Source organism: Gallus gallus, chromosome 2 (assembly GCF_016699485.2).
Source record: "Gallus gallus isolate bGalGal1 chromosome 2, bGalGal1.mat.broiler.GRCg7b, whole genome shotgun sequence".
NCBI classification, from domain to species: domain Eukaryota; kingdom Metazoa; phylum Chordata; class Aves; order Galliformes; family Phasianidae; genus Gallus; species Gallus gallus.
In genome coordinates, this window is record NC_052533.1 from 85,076,706 (window position 1) to 85,094,559 (window position 17,854).

At 40.3% G+C, this 17,854-nt stretch overlaps 1 protein-coding gene across 18 annotated transcripts in view; it reads left to right on the plus strand.

Moving 5' to 3' along the window:
* LOC420965 (poly(rC) binding protein 2) overlaps nt 1-17,854 on the plus strand; it is a 489,700-nt gene that overhangs the window by 328,082 nt on the left and 143,764 nt on the right. For 2 of the 18 annotated variants that reach the window (XM_015282337.4, XM_046929093.1), the window contains exon 1: nt 15,066-15,344. The exons of 14 other annotated variants lie outside the window; for them this stretch is intronic. The gene's annotated coding sequence lies outside the window, so the exon portion shown is untranslated. Of the gene's footprint in view, nt 1-15,065; nt 15,642-17,854 lie in introns of those variants that run through there. 2 more of the 18 variants (XM_040695580.2, XM_040695574.2) reach the window with 1 other exon arrangement.

Below are 17,854 nucleotides of genomic sequence, written 5' to 3' on the forward strand. Positions count from 1 at the left end.
GGAATGGATTAAACTAAAAGAGGGGAGATTTAGATTAGGTATTAGGAGGAAATTTTTTACTCAGAGGGTGGTGAAGCACTGGAACAGGTTGCCCAAAGAAACTGTGGATGCCCCATCCCTGAAAGTGCTTGAAGCCAGGTTGGATGGGGCCCTGGGCAGCCTGATCTAGTGGCTGCCAACCACGCTAGAACTGGATGATCTTTGAGGTCCCTTCCAACCTGTCATTCTACGAACTAAGCAATAGCAAGCACTAGGCGCAGAGTACTGTCCTTGTACAGGCCCTGTGGTAATGGCTAATATTTCATAAATAATGTCTAAATGTAAGTAAACATCATCCAACCACCTTTCTCTTAGACTGATTCTTTTAAGCAAAACACAGGAAATGTAGGAATATCAGTGGTGGCACTTTGGTACATCACATTCACAATTTTATTTGTGCTCTAGTTAATCAGTCATGGACTATCCTGGTGCTCTGACTGGAAACATGAAGTAGCTTGTTATTTTGTGTGTAGTAATAGATTTTCTGTACTGCAGAATGCATATACTTACAATAACTCCTTTCTCATAATGTGTATGTTTTCCATTATAAGCAGCTATTCAATGTTCTGGCAGTAATTGCTGTTATTTTTAAATATATAGATTATAGTCAATACCTGGGAGTTATATCTATTGATTGGAAGAAAAAATCAGTTGAAATAAATAGCTGTTGCTACTCAATATGTTTCCATGCTGAGTGGGTACAATTTCCATAATTCTAGTTAAATAAGAGGTTGCCTACATACTGGCCTATTTAAAGAATTTTACATCTAAGGAAGAAAAATCAAAGAGAAATATCTAATGTCCTGTCGCTAGATTTTCTACTTGTTATTTTAGGTTCTGTTCTATTGCTCCACTGTGGCAGAAAAGAAATGCTTTCATGCCTGTGATATCATTGTATTCTGAAGCCCCAGGCCTTGCCCAGTGGTACTACTTCTGATCAGTAGCTTTAATAATTTAAAAGTCAAACCTAACACTGAGGAGAGGAGGGGGAAAACACTTTTTGTGAAGCTTGACCCAGTGTAACTTGTTTTACACATCCAGCTGTCTCAAAGAGTTTCAGAGAAGAGCAAGACTTACTGTTTACCATGGAGGCACCATCATGCATGCCACTCACAGAGTTAGTTCTTGTCTAGAATAGCTGTGTAGCTTGGGGACATTCAAAATAAATGATGTTCCCTTGCTTCCAAAGGTACATTATGAATGGGGCATTGATGTGAACTGGATTTGGAAAACTGTGTAATGGCACAGTTTCCTTACATGAAGTACTGGAGAATGAGAAAGCTGTTTTCTCTCATGCATATATGCTTCTAGAAGAGGAATAACGTAAATAGAGAGAGGCTGGCTGGGCATAAAATGAGAAGCTGGGAGTGAATGGCAGTGTTAAATAGAAGGAAGATAGGAGATAGTACAGGAAGAGTGAAGAGGAACAGGAGAAAGAACAATTATTAGGGTAGCAAAGAGGAGAAAAGAGATCAACATATTGGTAGAATGGAAATATGAAATGATAGAAGGATCAGGAAGCTGGGAACAGGGAAACAAAGAGCACAGAGGAGAGAGCACAGTGAGAGAAGAGACATGACAGATTTTGTTTTTAATGAATAGCTTAATGTACTAGATACTCAGAATTTTCCTTCTAAATAAGGCAGCCAAGCCATCATCTTAACTGGCCTTCTCTAAGCATTTCCTTAGAGCCAAACAAATGTGTGTGTCATCTCATAATGTGATTATTTCCAATGATGCAAGCAAAGCAGGTTTGAACCCCATACCTGTTGTGTGCTGGGATAGCTCTTAAGGAAGCTGTGAATAGATGTAAAAACAGCAAACCAACACAGCTTTCACATGTGTTACGTTGAAATATTGCATTGCTTTGGCCAAAAATGCCCAGAGTAATTACTATAATGCTATAGTAATCCTACAGTGACACACTTAAGCTTAAGGTAAAATTGTTTATAAAAACACTTTTACATAACTTGAAGGAAAAATGTTACAGAAACTGAAATTTATATCATGCCTTGCATTTTATGTTTCCCTTCTCTAAGCCATGCGTCCTTTGCTAATCATGCAAGAAGTACCATCTGAAATAAAGGACAGCACAGATTAGCTCAAATAATTCTATTCATCAACTGTGTGTGGAAACACAGGATATTGAGAGAGGCATCAGTAGGCTAAGAGGTTATTTAAAGTAATAAAAAGTGCCACTCTAGTATGCTAGTGGATTAGTGTTTAGACATTACATTAAAATGTGTTGCAAACTCCAAAGAGGTCTGCTTGACAGGACAAACCTTTTGAAAATATAAAAATGTGAAGGCTGGATAAGAACATGAGCTAAGTGCTATACAGACGGTTGGAAAATTCAGAATCTGAAGCCAGACTTGGTTCTCTCTTTTCATGGCCAGTAAGGTTTGTGCGCATATGTGATGTAATGCCATTTAGTGAACATCTACAAGGTCTGGAAAACAAAAATAACAAATTAATGACACTTGTGATTTTTAAGTCCATTGATGTGTCTCCCTGTCCAAGAGAAAGACTACAACACGGTCCAGAAAAGCTATTATCAATGTAGCGTTTACTGGAAAATAGTGGTGTTAGGAGAAGTTAAAATTAGAGCAAAGTCTTTAGTTTTTGCAATATTAAAATATAGATGATAAATTACAGTCAATGTAGATAAACTACTTACTTTCCTACTGCAGATGCTGGATGAGATTCTGCAAACATTCTCCATTCAAATATCCTGTTGGATTCCCATATACTATCTGACAGGCAGTAATCAGGGCAAAGTACTGCTGAAATTAATTCCTGTAATACTGTGGGTTTTTTAATGAAAATCATGATGACAAATTATCTTTGTTGTTCTCTTCACCGTTTTATCCCTTTTATACTAAGTTAATTACATGGCATTTTCATGAGGCTACTATGCATGTCAAAGAAAAAGTAAAATGCTGTTGGCTTCTGGAATTTGTCCAGACTTTCACAAACATATGTGAATTTAATTCTGATAGGTTTTTAATGTGGGAGTTCTTCATTTATATTTTTACCTGTCAAACTAATTCGACTTCTCTTAGTGACAAGTGAGACCAAAAAACCTATATTCTCCTTCTTACTTGTCTTCTACGAACAAAGTGAAAGAAATAGTAATTGCACATCTCACAAATTCATGATTTGGGGCTTACAAACTGGAATGTTTGAATTTGTCAGTACTGTGAGTTGCAAAGGAGGCACGGTTAGGCCCCAGGAAATGTGAAACATTGATAGGTAGCAAAATTTGTGAGATGCTGAGTTGGGATGGTTCTGGGTTTTTTATTATTATTATTTGTTTTTTTGTTTGTTTGTTTGTTTTGTTTTGTTTTTTGTAATCTCAACCTATTTTCCATCTGTGTTTTCAGATGTAGACGTAGCCTTTAAAGAAAGGCTTTGGCACAGGAACCTCCAAAAGTTCTTCTGAACACCTATATATAGAATTCTTCTCGCTTTGCTGGTGTACAGTCTTATTTCAGCTCTCCTTTCATACCCCAATTACTTATCAGCCCTACAGACTTTCTGGCTGACTTCCTGTTTCTGATGTGCTTAAAAAACATTTTATTATTAGTTTCATGCCTTTAGCAAATTGCTCTTCAAAATCTTCTTTGGCTGGGCTTATTAAATTTAACTTGCCAGAGTTGATATTCTTTTCTATTTTTCTGGTTGGGAATTGACTTCCACTTTCAGAAGAACTTCTAGTAATCTCCTTTACTGCGCTGTATATTGAAGTGGTCTAGAAAAAGCAGAGAACTTAAGAGAACTTTGGGGAGTTTTCCTTTTCATGTTAGCTGCCATCCTCCAAGGAATGATCTGACATTTGGTATGCAGTTAAAGATTTCAACTAATTATTGCTCTTTTTCTGAATTGCTTTCCCTGTGTCATCTCAGAAAGGGCACTGAAACATGAAGGGACTAATCATAAAATTCAAACCATGGGGGGAAATAAAAAGGAAGCAGCATGGAAAACAGCGATCAGAGAAAGGAAAGATTGGTGCAAGCATGAATGGATAAGGGAAAAAGAATACAATGAGGAAAGAACAGATTGGGAGAAGTTATATAAACAACAGAAATAGTGATCATACCAAAATAATCACTTTTGAAACGTTAAAGGTTTCAATGCAGCTTGCACTGAAGAGAAATGGGATGAGTCTTAGGCACCTGAACTTTGACCAGCCCTTAAACCAACTGTTCTGTAGCTTTGCAGTAGCTTTAATTTTGTCCTTTGTACTCGGCAATGGCGAAGCTGCACCTCGAGTACTATGTTCAGTTTTGGGCCCCTCACTACAACAAAAACAGTGAGGTCCTGGAAACAAGTCCAGAGAAGGGCAGCAAAGCTATGAGGGGTCTGGAGTACAAGAAGTACAGAAGAAGCTGAGGGAACTGGGATTGTCTAATCTGGAGGAGGCTCAGAGGAGCCCATATTGCTCTCTACAACTACCTGAACGAAAGTTACAGTGAAGTGGTTGTTGGCCTCTTTCCCTCGGTAATAGTGATAGAATGAGAGGAAATGGCCTCAGGTTGTGCCAGGGAAGGTTCAGGTAGAATATTAGGAGAAATCTCTTCTTTGAAAGAGTGGTGAGGCATTGGAACAGACTGCCCAGGGAGTTGGTGGAATCACAATCCTTGGAAGTGTTCAAGAAACATGAAGATGTGGCACTTAGGACCATGGTTTAGTGGGCACGGTCATAATGAGTTGACAGTTGAACTTGGGGATCTTAGAGGTTTTTTTTTCAACCTATGGAAAAAATGATTCTATCCTATGAATTAACGTGTATTTAGGCAAAATTACACTCACATATAGTTAGAGGTTTAGATATGGATACATGCATGTATGCATGTGTCCAACTTTAATGGTTCATTTTGGAACTGAACAATTATAAAAGTTTTAAATATACTTATCACCATACATATAAATACTACATCTGTTGTTACTCTAGGATTTCTAGGGGATTCTGAGATCTTTGCTGAAAGGCCAATTTGTAACCATTATTTTTTAAACAAGGATTAACAATGAGAATTCTGAATTCAAAGGAAAGGTCTAGATCCCCCACATGAGTGAAATCAAGTTAAACAACAGCACTTCTCACCTCTGACTTAGCACTCTTTCAAGGCCCACTGCACTGGATAAGTTAAAAAACAATTGGGAGCCATTGGCATCTGGACTGTAATCAGCCCTCAAACCAGGTATTACATAGCTTTGAGTTTGTTTCTTAGTTGGGCCAATATGTACAATTTAACCTGTGAAGCTTCCTGTGGTTAAACCTGTTGCAACTTCAAGGCCTCTGCAAGGATAGAAGCTTTTTTGCACTGATCATTGGTCAACTGTTTATTCGAGGTGCATACCATCCCTACCATGAATCACTTGGTGCATTGTTTGAGTCATAAAGGCAAGAAAAAAAAAAAAAGTAAAATAGAGGAGTGAAAGCACAGAGTAGACCTCCAGTTGGTCCAGCAGATCATTTAAAAGGTTTGTCTTAATGCTCTTCATAGTCATGTCAATACCCACTGCTTATTCACCAACAGCAAATGAGTGAAATTCTGTGGGACAGAAGATTCCGAATTTGATTTATCAGGAAATGTCCCATTGTTGATGTCTACACATTTGGAATTTATCTCTTCAGTTCTGTCAGATGTGTTCTTTCACTGTGATATTTTACACATAGCTAAAGGCCAGCATGTATCATGAATAGAAGTTCTCTGTCAGCTTGTACTTCAAATCTCCCTACCTCCTCATCAGTGAATACTTAATGGTGCAGGGCTCCGTAAGGGGAACAAATTCTCTTACAAGGGGAAGACGTACACAGACAGGAAAATAAAGAATAATAGGAAAGGAGATGCAAAGGTATGGGGAAGTTTGGAAATAGCTATCCTCAATCTTAGAGAACCTAGTAGTAGCATAGGAAAAGTAATAATGGCAGAGAAAAGAAGTACAGAGAGAGACCTCCTCAGAGTTGCATGATGCAGGAAAGTGTCTGAAGGTGAAGAAGACTGTACTGGAAGATGCAGCATTACATGAAGCAAAACTAAATGCAGGAAGTTAGAGCTGGAAAAGAAAGGACAAATGTTCAAGAGACAAATTTGAAAGAGAAAATGTAAATGCAAAAGTGTACATAGATAAACCATCTTTCTCCTGAAACACTGCAGTGTACCAGAATCTAGAGTGAGCTGTGCTAAGATAGCAGATCTGTTAGGTATCACAAGGTTATTATTTTATATCCTGGGAGCCAAAGCACTGAAACACAAAGTGACTCTCATGAGGGTGCAGTGAAACTCTGCAAGTGGAAAAGAGGGCTGAACTTTAGAGAACATTGCTGAACATCTTTCCTCTTAGCAAAGTTTCCGACATTTGTAATAAAAATAATGGAATGAAGTAGGCTATGAAGTTGGGTATAAAGTGCTATTATAGCCAAGGTATGATTTTATGTTGAATAAAATTATTGTACTGCTTGTTTTTTTATTTTTTCTTTTTTTCTGTCATTCCAAGCCACACTACTTGAATTAGCCAACCATGGTATAATCTGTCAGGAAAGCTGTAACAAAAATACCTGCATACAGTTTTAATAACTCTAGCCTCAAACACAAATATTTACTGAAATTTTGGTATTATCTGCCAATATTGATGCAATGCATGTTCTGATGTTACTGTACAATGAGTGACTGCCGATACAGACTTCAAAGCTGTTCCTGTTTTTAAATCTATTATTTACTGTACAGCTCTTCCTGATCAAACATTATTCAGACTCTACTCTGGCACACTGCTAACTCTCATGTTGCACCAACTTATAGAAAAATCTCACAGTAGCCATTTACATCAAGAATTTGATGTAAAAACACAAAAGCTTTTTCATAAAGAATTTGAACAGTACAATATGGAGAGCACGTTACAAAAATTATTGGTCATTATAGGAAAACGGTTTGTTTTTGGGGGGAATTACATTATATCGATGTCTCTGGAGACGCAATTAAAACTGACACAAGGTGAATTTTCTGCATGTAAAGACTCCAGACTCTCAGAAGATGGATGCTGGTAGACACTGCTGAATCTTCCAAGAATGCAGAAGAAGCAAAGTTAAATTGAGTCCTCAGCTTTCAGCAGCAAAGTGGACTTGCTGTAAGCATAGCCAAAGCAGAAATTGCCTAAGGTAGCAGGCTACTGGGAAGATGAAGTGCATTAACTCCCCACTCCCTCCCACCAATTTTTTTCCATATTAGGACTGGGAAAGACAGGTTGACTGAAGCTGCTGCTGCCCCTAAAGTAGGAGTGGAAACTATTGGTAGAATGCCCAGTCCCAGCAGCTGTGATAGTTGACTAGAATCAGTCCCTGGAGGCAGCAAGATTAGCAGCATGGATCCTCTACATCTCACTACTGCAACTCCCCACTTTTCTGTGGCAGGCAGAAGTAGCCCTATCCCATCTGTTGTTTTAGGAGAACTGACTTCCAACTTTGCCTGAACCATTGAAAAGCCTGTTGCTTGCTTTAGAATAAAAGCCATACAAAATGTTGTTAGTTGTAAAGGAAGAATAATCATGGCGTTATTTACGTATAGAAATTCAGGGTGTGTCCTTGGTTGAAGTGCAGTATGCAGTACACTACTTGTTCCAAAATGCCAATGGCAATCACCATTTCATTCTCCACTAATGCCTATCTCAGGTTCTCCTTTTTCTACCGCAAGTTCTTTGAGGTGAATTTAACAGGTTAGTGTTAAACTTATTTTCTTCATTCAGGAAGGATGTCATCACTATTTGCATTTGAGACGTGAACCACAAAGGTAACCACCTTTTGTTTTGACTTTCCAGCTTCCCAGTGTTTTCATGATTTGTGTCTTGGCAATTTCTATTCCTTCTGCCTAGAGTCTGTGATCCTGGGAATTTCCATCGATGATAAATTCAGTAACCAAATTCAGAGTCTTGAAACGGATCTCTTCAAGTCTATTCCATAGCTGTCTGGCTGACTTTTGTGCTCTGGAGCTTTGTTCCTGCAAGCTAACAGGCCTCAGATATTCATTGATGGAACTGAAGTATTTCTATAGATCTGTGAATTGTTCTCTTAGTCCACCTCTTGCCTGTGATATTCCTTCATGTCACAGCCAGTTCTTTTCACTGTGACAGAATTTCACGTTGTAACTGCTTTTCTGGTTTTACAATTCCAGACAGCTTTTTATTCTAACTGTTCAAAAGTGTCACAGTGAGCAATATTATAATGCCTCTCTTTATAATCTGTATTGGGTCAAGAGTTGTATTTGTGAGGTTTCCGAGGATCAGATTTCATGCTCTTTATTTCATGCTCTTTATACCTGCTTCCTCTTCAGAGGAACTTACGTGCTAGGAGGAATAAGAACTTTCTCTCAGGTTTTTTTTCTCTCCATCTTGAAGGACTGCTGTTTGGCTTGTTCACTTGCTTCCTTGGTCTTCCTGTTTCTGGAATGTTTCAGCTTTTCCTTAAATAGAGCTACCTCCAACAGTAAGCAAGATCTGTCTTTTCTATGCAGGTATCCTTGCCCTTCTCAGTGAAAACCCAACAGATATCATGGCTGGATGCCTTCTTCAGCTTTTGTCTTGGGCAGTGACTTCCATTATTTCAGTTGTGATTACTGTAAAAGAGCTTGATTGGTTTTTAGATTAGGCCTTACTGAAGACTGGATATTTGCTTACCATCTTTGATGAACTATCAGGAAAATGCAATAGGGCACTCTAGATAAATAAAGAAATATTTGAGTTTTAATTTGAATTTTCAAAGGAGGAAATTGTGGGTGATTTTAAACCTTCGCGATCAAACTTACCTGGTACCCCTGGATAGCTTTGATAAAACTGGCATGCTCCCGGTGGCAGTGAAAAAGGACCTTCTGCCTTCTCATAACAACCAAACACGGCATCAGAACTTGTTTGAAAATCCAGAGGACGTCCAGAACTGTGCAGTATTTCTCTGCCATCTGTTTCTTACAAGAGAGGAGTTAGTTCATTGCCATCAGGGTTATTCCTCTCCTCCTACTAAAGTCTCCTCTTCCTGTCCATCCCCCAGCAACTCTTTGAACATAGGAGGAAAATATTTGCAAGCTCTGATCTTCTCTGACCCTGTCACGGGAGACACTTATCTCTTAAGACACTGTGTATCCTTCTTTGCCTTCATTTTCCACCAAAAGCTTGTTGCTTTCAATCTGTTTCATCTTGCCTCTCCATAGCGCCAGACTAGCTGAGGGGTGAAACTGCCAAATTACGTTAAGCAAGACTTAAGGGCAAACATCCAAGTGAAAGATTAAGAGCAAAAGGTTATTAATAAAACCATGATGAATACAGTTCTGGTCTATACTTAACAACGTGACTCCTGCTCTTTCAAGTATCCCTTGAGGGATTTATTTTGTGCTGTCCTGCTCTGAGCGCAGAAGATGTGGATTCATAAAGTCTGCCTCCCAGGTGGCTAGCTCACCTCTGAGAGATTTCCAGTTCCAGGTGCTCGGTATTCCTTCAAGGCTCTGTTTCTGGATGCAAATGAAAATGTTGATCATGTTTCCTGAGAGAGGCACCTCAGATGCATAAATAGACATTTCCATGTCAGCCTGGCAGGGACTGTCAAATAGATAAATGTAGCTGATTTTGCCTTCTGAGATCAGACGTGTTGTGCACCAACAGCATATTCTCCCTTTGTCCTTCAGCAGCCAGCTGACCAGCTGCCTATGCCACTGGGATTCTTTTTAACTCCTCAGTGAGGTTATTTATACAATTGCAATACATCTATGATGAGTTATCATAATGGCACGTGTTCTCCAAGATTCATGACCACTGGTAGGCTAGTGACTATCCACAGACATCACAATTTATAAACGTGGATGGCAGATGCTGTAAAATCCACATGGTATGAATACATGCATAACATTCATTGTACATAATGTTTCAGGTATAGTGTCTTTTTTTTTTTTTTTTTAATATTAGCCTTTCTCTGCTTTGCTGATGCCTACATACAGTGTGTGTTTTCTTCTGACCTAACCACACTGGAATTCCAGGCAGAAAGTCTCTTTTATAGTTAAACGGTAATTGCATTTAGAAACATATATTTTTTTAATCCTGTTTTTACCTTATCTTTTATACTCCCTGTTCCCTGCAGATACGGTCTGCCTTGGCACAGAAAACAGATAGGAAGCCTAGTTACTGATTTTCAAGATAGAATTCATTTTGGACTTTATAGATGCAATAGACGTTGTTTTTGGCTGCCTTCAGTGAACAGTTTCAACCAAGCAGAGCTGATGTGGTAACTCTGCATGATGATTACATTTGTGATTGTCCAGTGAACCTGCTCAGCCTACACCCCTGAGTCTGGACACAATTATTTTCATTCTGACAAAATGATATGGTAGGAGAACACAGCTATAACCAGGGCGATCTTCTCCAGCCATAAGGTGTGTTATTGTTTGCATCATGTTCTGTCTTTTAAAAATTTTCAAGATCAGTGGAAGAAGTTCCAGTTGTTTTACAAAATAGTGTATGAAATCAGCGGTACAGTTATTTGTCTCTTCTGCAATATTTCTAGGAAAAGAAGTATGTTGATTTTTAAAAGGATGCTAAAAAAGACGTTGCAACACACCAAGATTTTCATTTTAGAAAACCAATGACTAAGAATGAAAGGCTTTCTCTCTCTTACCTCCACTAATGCATTTTATATATATATATATATATATATATATATATAGGCTTTTGGCAGGAATTGAGGGTGGCTAAATGATATCTGTCTCTATTAGCCATCCCATCTTATCTAATTCATTAAATGATGACTCAGATGTGCAACATGCCTCAGTTTTTCTTCTCTCTCCCTCCCAGTACTCACTGGAAGAACTCAGTGTTTGCAGGGTTGTACTGTAATACTCAAATCCTTTTACTTAAGTTAACAGATGACAACTTGTTGGCTTGGGAACACGTGGCTGAAAAGCCATCCTTGGCACTAGAGAATCAGTAGCCAAGGTGGGCTTCAAGCAACAGAGGCAGTTCTTTCTCTGTCATTGGAAGTTCCACTGACTCAAGGAGTGGAGGTGCTTGGCTTCATCTTCTTCCCAGGATTTTAGGCCATTACAATTTTTCAGGTAACAGGAGCCTAAACAGATGTCTAGAGAACAGCACATCTACTCACCTCACTCTATGTTCAGACTGTCCTGCTTGGCAAGGGTTTTAATGTGAAGCTCAAGTTATTCACAGTGATGGTCTTACGAAAGAAAAAAAAAAAAAGAATGAAATTCTGATGGTAAAGTAAATGGAATGTAAAGAAATGGAAGAGAAACTGAGGAATGGGTTTTTCCACTGCTAGTGGCTTCACATTTGGTGGTAGAGAAGCATTTTTTAACACTGTATTGCTCACTGTGGTGGATGAACCAAAGGAGTAGAGAGCGCTACTCAGCTTTCTCCATCTTCTCAGCTCCAGCTACTGTCTGATGAATAGGGCTCCTAATCACTTGATATTGAGATATGTTTTATGGCTCACTTGACACAGGTGTCTCTTGCAATCTTTGGTTTATTCACATCCAGTGAACTTTATTGTGCCTTGATTTTTTCTGAGAACTACATTGGAGGACTACATTTTTAGTGCCTATCTGTTCAACAGAAGGTTCCTCTAACTCATGGTATCTAGTCAATTGAACATGAGCTTTTAAAATGAGGTATTGACTATTCTTTGTTCAAACAAAGATTAAACTTTATTTCCAAATTTTGAATAGCTCTTTTTTCTTCCTTTTTCCTTTCTTTCCTCCTTTTTAAAATCTAGTGCATGATGTTACTGCATTTGCAGAGCTTGATCCAGAAGAATCGAAGAACATGCTTAAGGAAAAGAATGGCATGTGGTTCATGAACCCCATAATTAGTTCCCCTTCCTAGCTCTAAGCAGTAATTAAATCTGTCACTTCTGCTCTGCCGATTCATTTATTTAGCTATTTAATTGCTCAGCTGAATACATCTTTATCTCCGGAACTGCAATATTTTATTCAGACAAAGAAATAGCATAATCCATTATTTTTTTTCCGAGAGCAGGGACATGGAAAAGAAAAGAACACTAATACTAGATGATTTGGTGGTGTTGTCAGTTTTCACTTATCAAACAAAACAGTGTTTAAGGGAAAACTTCAACCACTGCTTGAGGATAGCTTCCCATATATAGGTTTGTTTCCCTGGGAAATTATGTCAAATGCTGGGAACCGGTCTATTTGATCTATATTTCCATTTCCATCAGTTAACTTAAAGCACTTTGGGGAAAGTGGTCACAGTCTTCTATAAAACCAGTATTCTCATCTTGACCTAACGGCAGAATATTTTAAAAACATTTTAAACTTGTAAATATCTACTAAATTATATGCAAACTAAATGACTCATCTTCAAATACAGCATTTTGATTTACAAAGAAACAGCTTTTTTAATACCTACAAGCTTAACAAGCACTGAATACATCTCTGTAAGGCATATTTCCATACATGCAGTTTTCTCTTGTTTTCTCCAAACAAGAGAACCTTTGTGAGGTTACAAAATTCCCTTGCTGATTTTTATGAATAGGTTGGAAGAACTGATGTAGGAAAGCATCTATCTCTGGAAAAAAACAATGAGGACCATGCGAATACAGATCAAATCAAACAGGGCTTTTTGTCAAGACAAGAAAATATTGTGAGCTTTGTAAACTTTGGTGTCCTCTTGTCTCTGACTTCTGTAATGATAGTTGTTCCAGGAAGTAGAAGACCCAAAAACCACCGAAGACTCAGAGAAGAATATTTTTAATTCACTTCTGGCATCAGCAGCTCAGTTTTGCCAGTTTATTCACCTGCCTAACTGGCTAGAGTTTTGTACAATGTACACAGTCTTGCATTTCACTCCATTAGTGACTTATTTTTCCTATCTTTTCCCTCAGCTGCAACTATACCTCTGTTTAAGTCATAAGTCATCTTTTTCCCAAGTACGTTTGGTATTCTAAAAATAATTTTCTGCTTTCCTGGAAGGGGTTTTGTTGTTGTTCACAAGGATATTTTCCTTTTGGTGAAGATTCAGTTCATGTCTTTGCAATACAAAGCATGCCCATACTGTCACGGCAGAGACCCCCACCTTGGCTCCACTGGAAGTGAAAGCAGGCCCCTACATGAAGATCAGCCAGCAGAATGGGGAATGGGCAGGATTTATTAGCGACATTGCGATGCCTTGCAAATACAGCTGCACATCTTACGATACCTCTGGCTGCTGAGCTGTGCAGGGTTCTCTCTGCCTGCACCACATCAGGGGTCTCTGCCACACTCACCCCACATGCACAGCCCTGTTCTCAGCAAGAGCTTTGTCAGCCTGTGGGCTGGTGGCCACGGCCTGACAATGCTCGGTCAGTATTGTCTGTGTAGTGTTATTGTTCTGCATCTGTGCACTCTGGCTGACTGAAAGCTCTTTGTTAAAAGAAAGAATATTTCTCTCCCTGCTAAAACTAGGAAGTCTGGAAATCTTGCGGGCAGTTTTGTTCATACTGTGCCTGTGTCTGCGATTCTCAGGCAGGCGTTTTGCATGAGCTTCACTTAAATGTGTTATGTCTTTTAAATGCATTTCTTCAACTGATGTCTGCTAAACGTGCATTCTTTGTTATGTAGGACATATGCTTAAATTCAGGGAGTTAGTAAAGCAGCAAAAACTATCTCTGGACATCCTTTGAGGATAAGGGTGCTTTGAGGATAAGCCTGTATGTGAATGGGTTTAGTGTGAGAAAGCAGCGCTCAGTGTGGCAGGACAAACAAGTAAGATCAGAGGAGGGCACGGGAATGGAACGGAGAAAATAACGTTTATTTGTAGTGAAAGAGAAATTTATTACTGAGTTGTTGGAAAGTGAACACAGGAAACGGGGATAATTTCAGATGGCTTTCATCTCAGTTATAAGAGAACATGAGGTTAGCCATATTAGCAACAGGATTAACTACATTTACATAGACGTGTACACAAACATTGAGACACAAGATCTAGAGGGACATCTGGGAATGTCTGCGAGGGGGAGAAGGGGACAGTGACCATCAGCTTCCCCTGCGATGAACTTAGATGTTCTCATCCTGCCACCAACAGGCTAGTAATTACTATCTCAAAGGCGTTGTTGAGTTTACAGGCAGTCAAACAGGATGAAAACAACGCACTGTTGCTGCTCTGCCCTCCCTGTGCTGGAGTAGGCAGCGCCCAGATGCTCACACAGCATGAACGAGGACACTGCAAAGTGTTGCACGAGCTCTAGGTCCCGGATCTGCTCGGGGAGACATTCTACTAGATCAAAGATAGACCAGAACACACACAATTTTCGTGTGTGTTCTTAAATGTGGTTTCTGATTAGTTTTCAGTTCTAACTTACTGCACAGTTGGAAAGTTCAGGCCGGATTTTATCATCACTTGCAGTTCTGGAATATGCTGGTGTAAAACGCATCTAGATCAAATCAGATTCAAGCCCCCACTTTTGATGCAAATCATAGAACAGCTTGGACTGGAAGGGACCTTGAAGATCAAATGCACCCGAGGCTGTACTTCATTAATGTTGTGATATATTTATTGACATCTTGAAAACTTATTGCTAATGCTTTAATTAGGAGTAGCCATTGCTTATGCTATTTGTTTGATGTAATGTATCTGTGGGGCTGAAAGCTACCCCTGGACAGCTCTGGTCACTTTGCTGGGGTATGTAAGATGCACAGAGCTGGGTACGTATAAATATGAGCATGCAGCTGTCACAAAGGGATTGTGAGCGGGCTGCACGGGACCTGGAAAACATAATAACTTGGCACCCGGGAACATACAACTCTGATAACATATTTCAAGGTTACGTGTTGGGGGAGAGGGAGGGAAGGTGGTGGTCGCTTTTTATCTTTGCCTCTTTTTTATTATTATTTATTTATTAATTTTTTCCTTCTGGTGTAGGTCGAATCTTTACAATTTTTATCACATTAGGATGTGACATTCCCGGCCTTGACAGTGCTTTTGTTTGGATATTTATAGCAGCTTCTGGTCATTGTCGAGCAAAGGAGATTGCCCTGCCCTCTGGCCCTTTCTTAAGCAGATTTTGGGCAGAAGCTCCTCTCATGTGGCACTAATTGAAATGATTGGTGGAGGGGGTGTTGTGAGCGCACTGTGTCTGACTCGGGCTTATCTGCCAGGGGCTAAGCCAGGGGAGACAGGGACGGGGGGGGGGGAAAGAGAGAGAAGAGGGAGAGGAAGAAAAAAAAAAACGGGCTTTGCTTCGCTCTGGTCGTGCTGCCGGCCATCTGTCCAAGCTCGGGCTCGGAGACGGGCGGAGGGACGCGCTCGCTGCCGCTCCGCAGGTCGGTACCGCCGCCGGGCCGCGGGCACTGGGCTCCCTGCCGGAGCCGCGCTGGGCTGTTCCGTGTTGTTGCGTCGCGCTCCCGGGTGTGGGTCTGTGTGGTGCTCTCGGCAGTCGGGCACGCTGCTCGCCGAGCGCTGGCTGCCCAGGGCGGGCCGGGAGCGGGCGAAGTCGGTGAAAGATTTCGAGTGGCGAGTTGGAAGTGATTTCGGGCGGAGATTGGGCATCGTCCGGCCAAGTGAGCTGCGCTGAAATATGTTTTAGGGATTGTCAGCCGGAAAGCGTGCTCTTCCCTTGGGTGAGTAACTCCGCCTGAGCCGGCAGCTTGCGGGTTTAAAAGAGATGGTATCTCCTTTCGGAGGTTTGTCCCCCTCCCTTTACCACAGCCCCTCACCCCCTGATAACGGTTCTCTGTAAATTTAGCGCGAAATCGGGAGGGGCGCGAACTGCCCCCTCGCCCGTGCCCTCCACAGGGGTTGTGAGGGATTAGCGAGGCAGAGCCTGCGAAGTTTCCGCCGTCCTATAAACCAGTAATACTGTCAAAAGCTACAGAGCTGCGTTATTTTCGCACGTTTTCGAGGTGTTAGCCGGGGAGGTTGCGTCTTTCGCTTTGGCTGCTAATGTTTCTGGAGGCTTTTTGGAGTTGGTGGTTTTAACAGCCCGAACAAACAGCTGTACCGTAGTTCTGTGTGCTGTGCAACAGGGAGGAAAAAAGTGAAACTTCGGTGCGTGTTGCTTGAAGGAAACTTATGAATTGGGTGCTAGCTTTATGGTAATAGCAATGAGAGGACTCTAGACTCCGTGCCTCTTGTTGTTAGTAATATTAAAGCACGCGAGGAGCCTTGTTAAGTCTGTGCCAAAAGCTGTATTTCAATTTCTTTAATACATCTGCAAGGACGTCGTATTGAACAAAAAGCGGTTATGTTTAACGTGCAAATTGTACTATTTGTGTTTCTGATAACCCTACTAGGCCTACTTATAAGGTCCAGATAATGAGTTAACTGAACGCTTAGCAGGGCTCGTATGGATTAAACACAGCAAAATCCAGCCGAAGCTGGAAATGGGAGTGCAGGTTGACTTTCAAATGTTAGGAGAGAATTCTGAGGTGAGAAGTACGCCTACCAATCCCATCTAACTGTAGGTCTTGGGTTTCTTTTTTCTTTCGTATGATATTTTGGAAATGGAAAAATAGTAAGAAGTGATGTTGAGGGGCTGGTAATCCACTTCTCCACTGCTTATCCCTAATGAGGTCCCTCGTACAGAGCTCGTGACCTATCGCTGAGGAACACTGACAATAGAATCCAGGAATCAGCCATACTGAAGTTACAAAGAGCTGAAGAAATACGTAAATAAAATAAATTGAAAAGATGAGGCTTAGTCACTCATAAAGCCTTTAATAAACACTCCATGTCTACTATTCTACTTGCTTTATTCAAAGAGGAAAAAAACCAACTTGATTATCACACGGTTATTACTCCATACCTTCTTAATATATACTTGGGTGAAGAAAAATGCTTATTTTCTTCCCAATCTAAAACAGTTGTGGTTTTTGTTGCAGGTGGGTTTTTTTTTTCGCTTGACAAAATAACTTGTCCTTCTTATGTCTCTCCCGTATATCTGTGCTGCAAAAAGAAGTCTTGAAGCATGTAACGTTTGTTTGTTTTACTGTTTGTTTTCCATTCCTTTTCGCTTGTGGTCTCTGAAGCCGTTTTGAATGTTTTTGTAATATTGAAGTCAGTTGCTGTTACTTGGTCCAAGGGCCGTATTTAAACACGTCTGTAGAGTGTGTGGTGTGATTAGTGCACGGCAATATGAATGTATTTGTTTTGTTCTTACATGGCACAAAGTATTTTTATTGTTGCTTTGGAGCAGCTAAAAGCATGATAAATGCTCCATTATCTCTATCAGTAAGAAATACGTTAATGTGAGTGCATGGTCAGTTAGAAAGCGTTTTTATTTGAAAGCCTTCTCATGGCAGACATGGTACCAATAATCTTAATGCGTAACCTGTGGCGCATATCTTCCATGATAGATCAGATTTGCTCTTCGGTCCTTTCTAAATACTGTTTTTATTCAGGGTAACTGAATTTCCAGGGAGAGTCCAGGCTCCTTGCTTCTCTTCAGCCCTTGCAGCCTCTGTGTTCAGCAAGAATTTGCCAGGAGGGTGTACAAAACAGAGGCTTGGGGTGTACAGAACAGGCATTTTAGGATGCAGCCCTTCTTGTCAGAAATTGCTTTTGGTATTGTAGGGCATTGAGGTCTGATAATAAAGTGGATTGTGCCTATTAAAACTGTCTGTTAAACCCAAAGACTGCTGTGTGTGTTGGATACCAAGAAGCAAATTAGAGTAGCCGCCTCTGATTTCCAAAAGACAGTGGGCAACTTTGAAAGCAGTTAGGGGAGTATCAGGTTATTTGCACCTGAAGCAGCATGCCACGGAGCAATCAGAGAGTAAAAGACTGTTCTAGCCAAATTGTGGATGTTTGCACCCCTTCATGGGTTCTCCATACT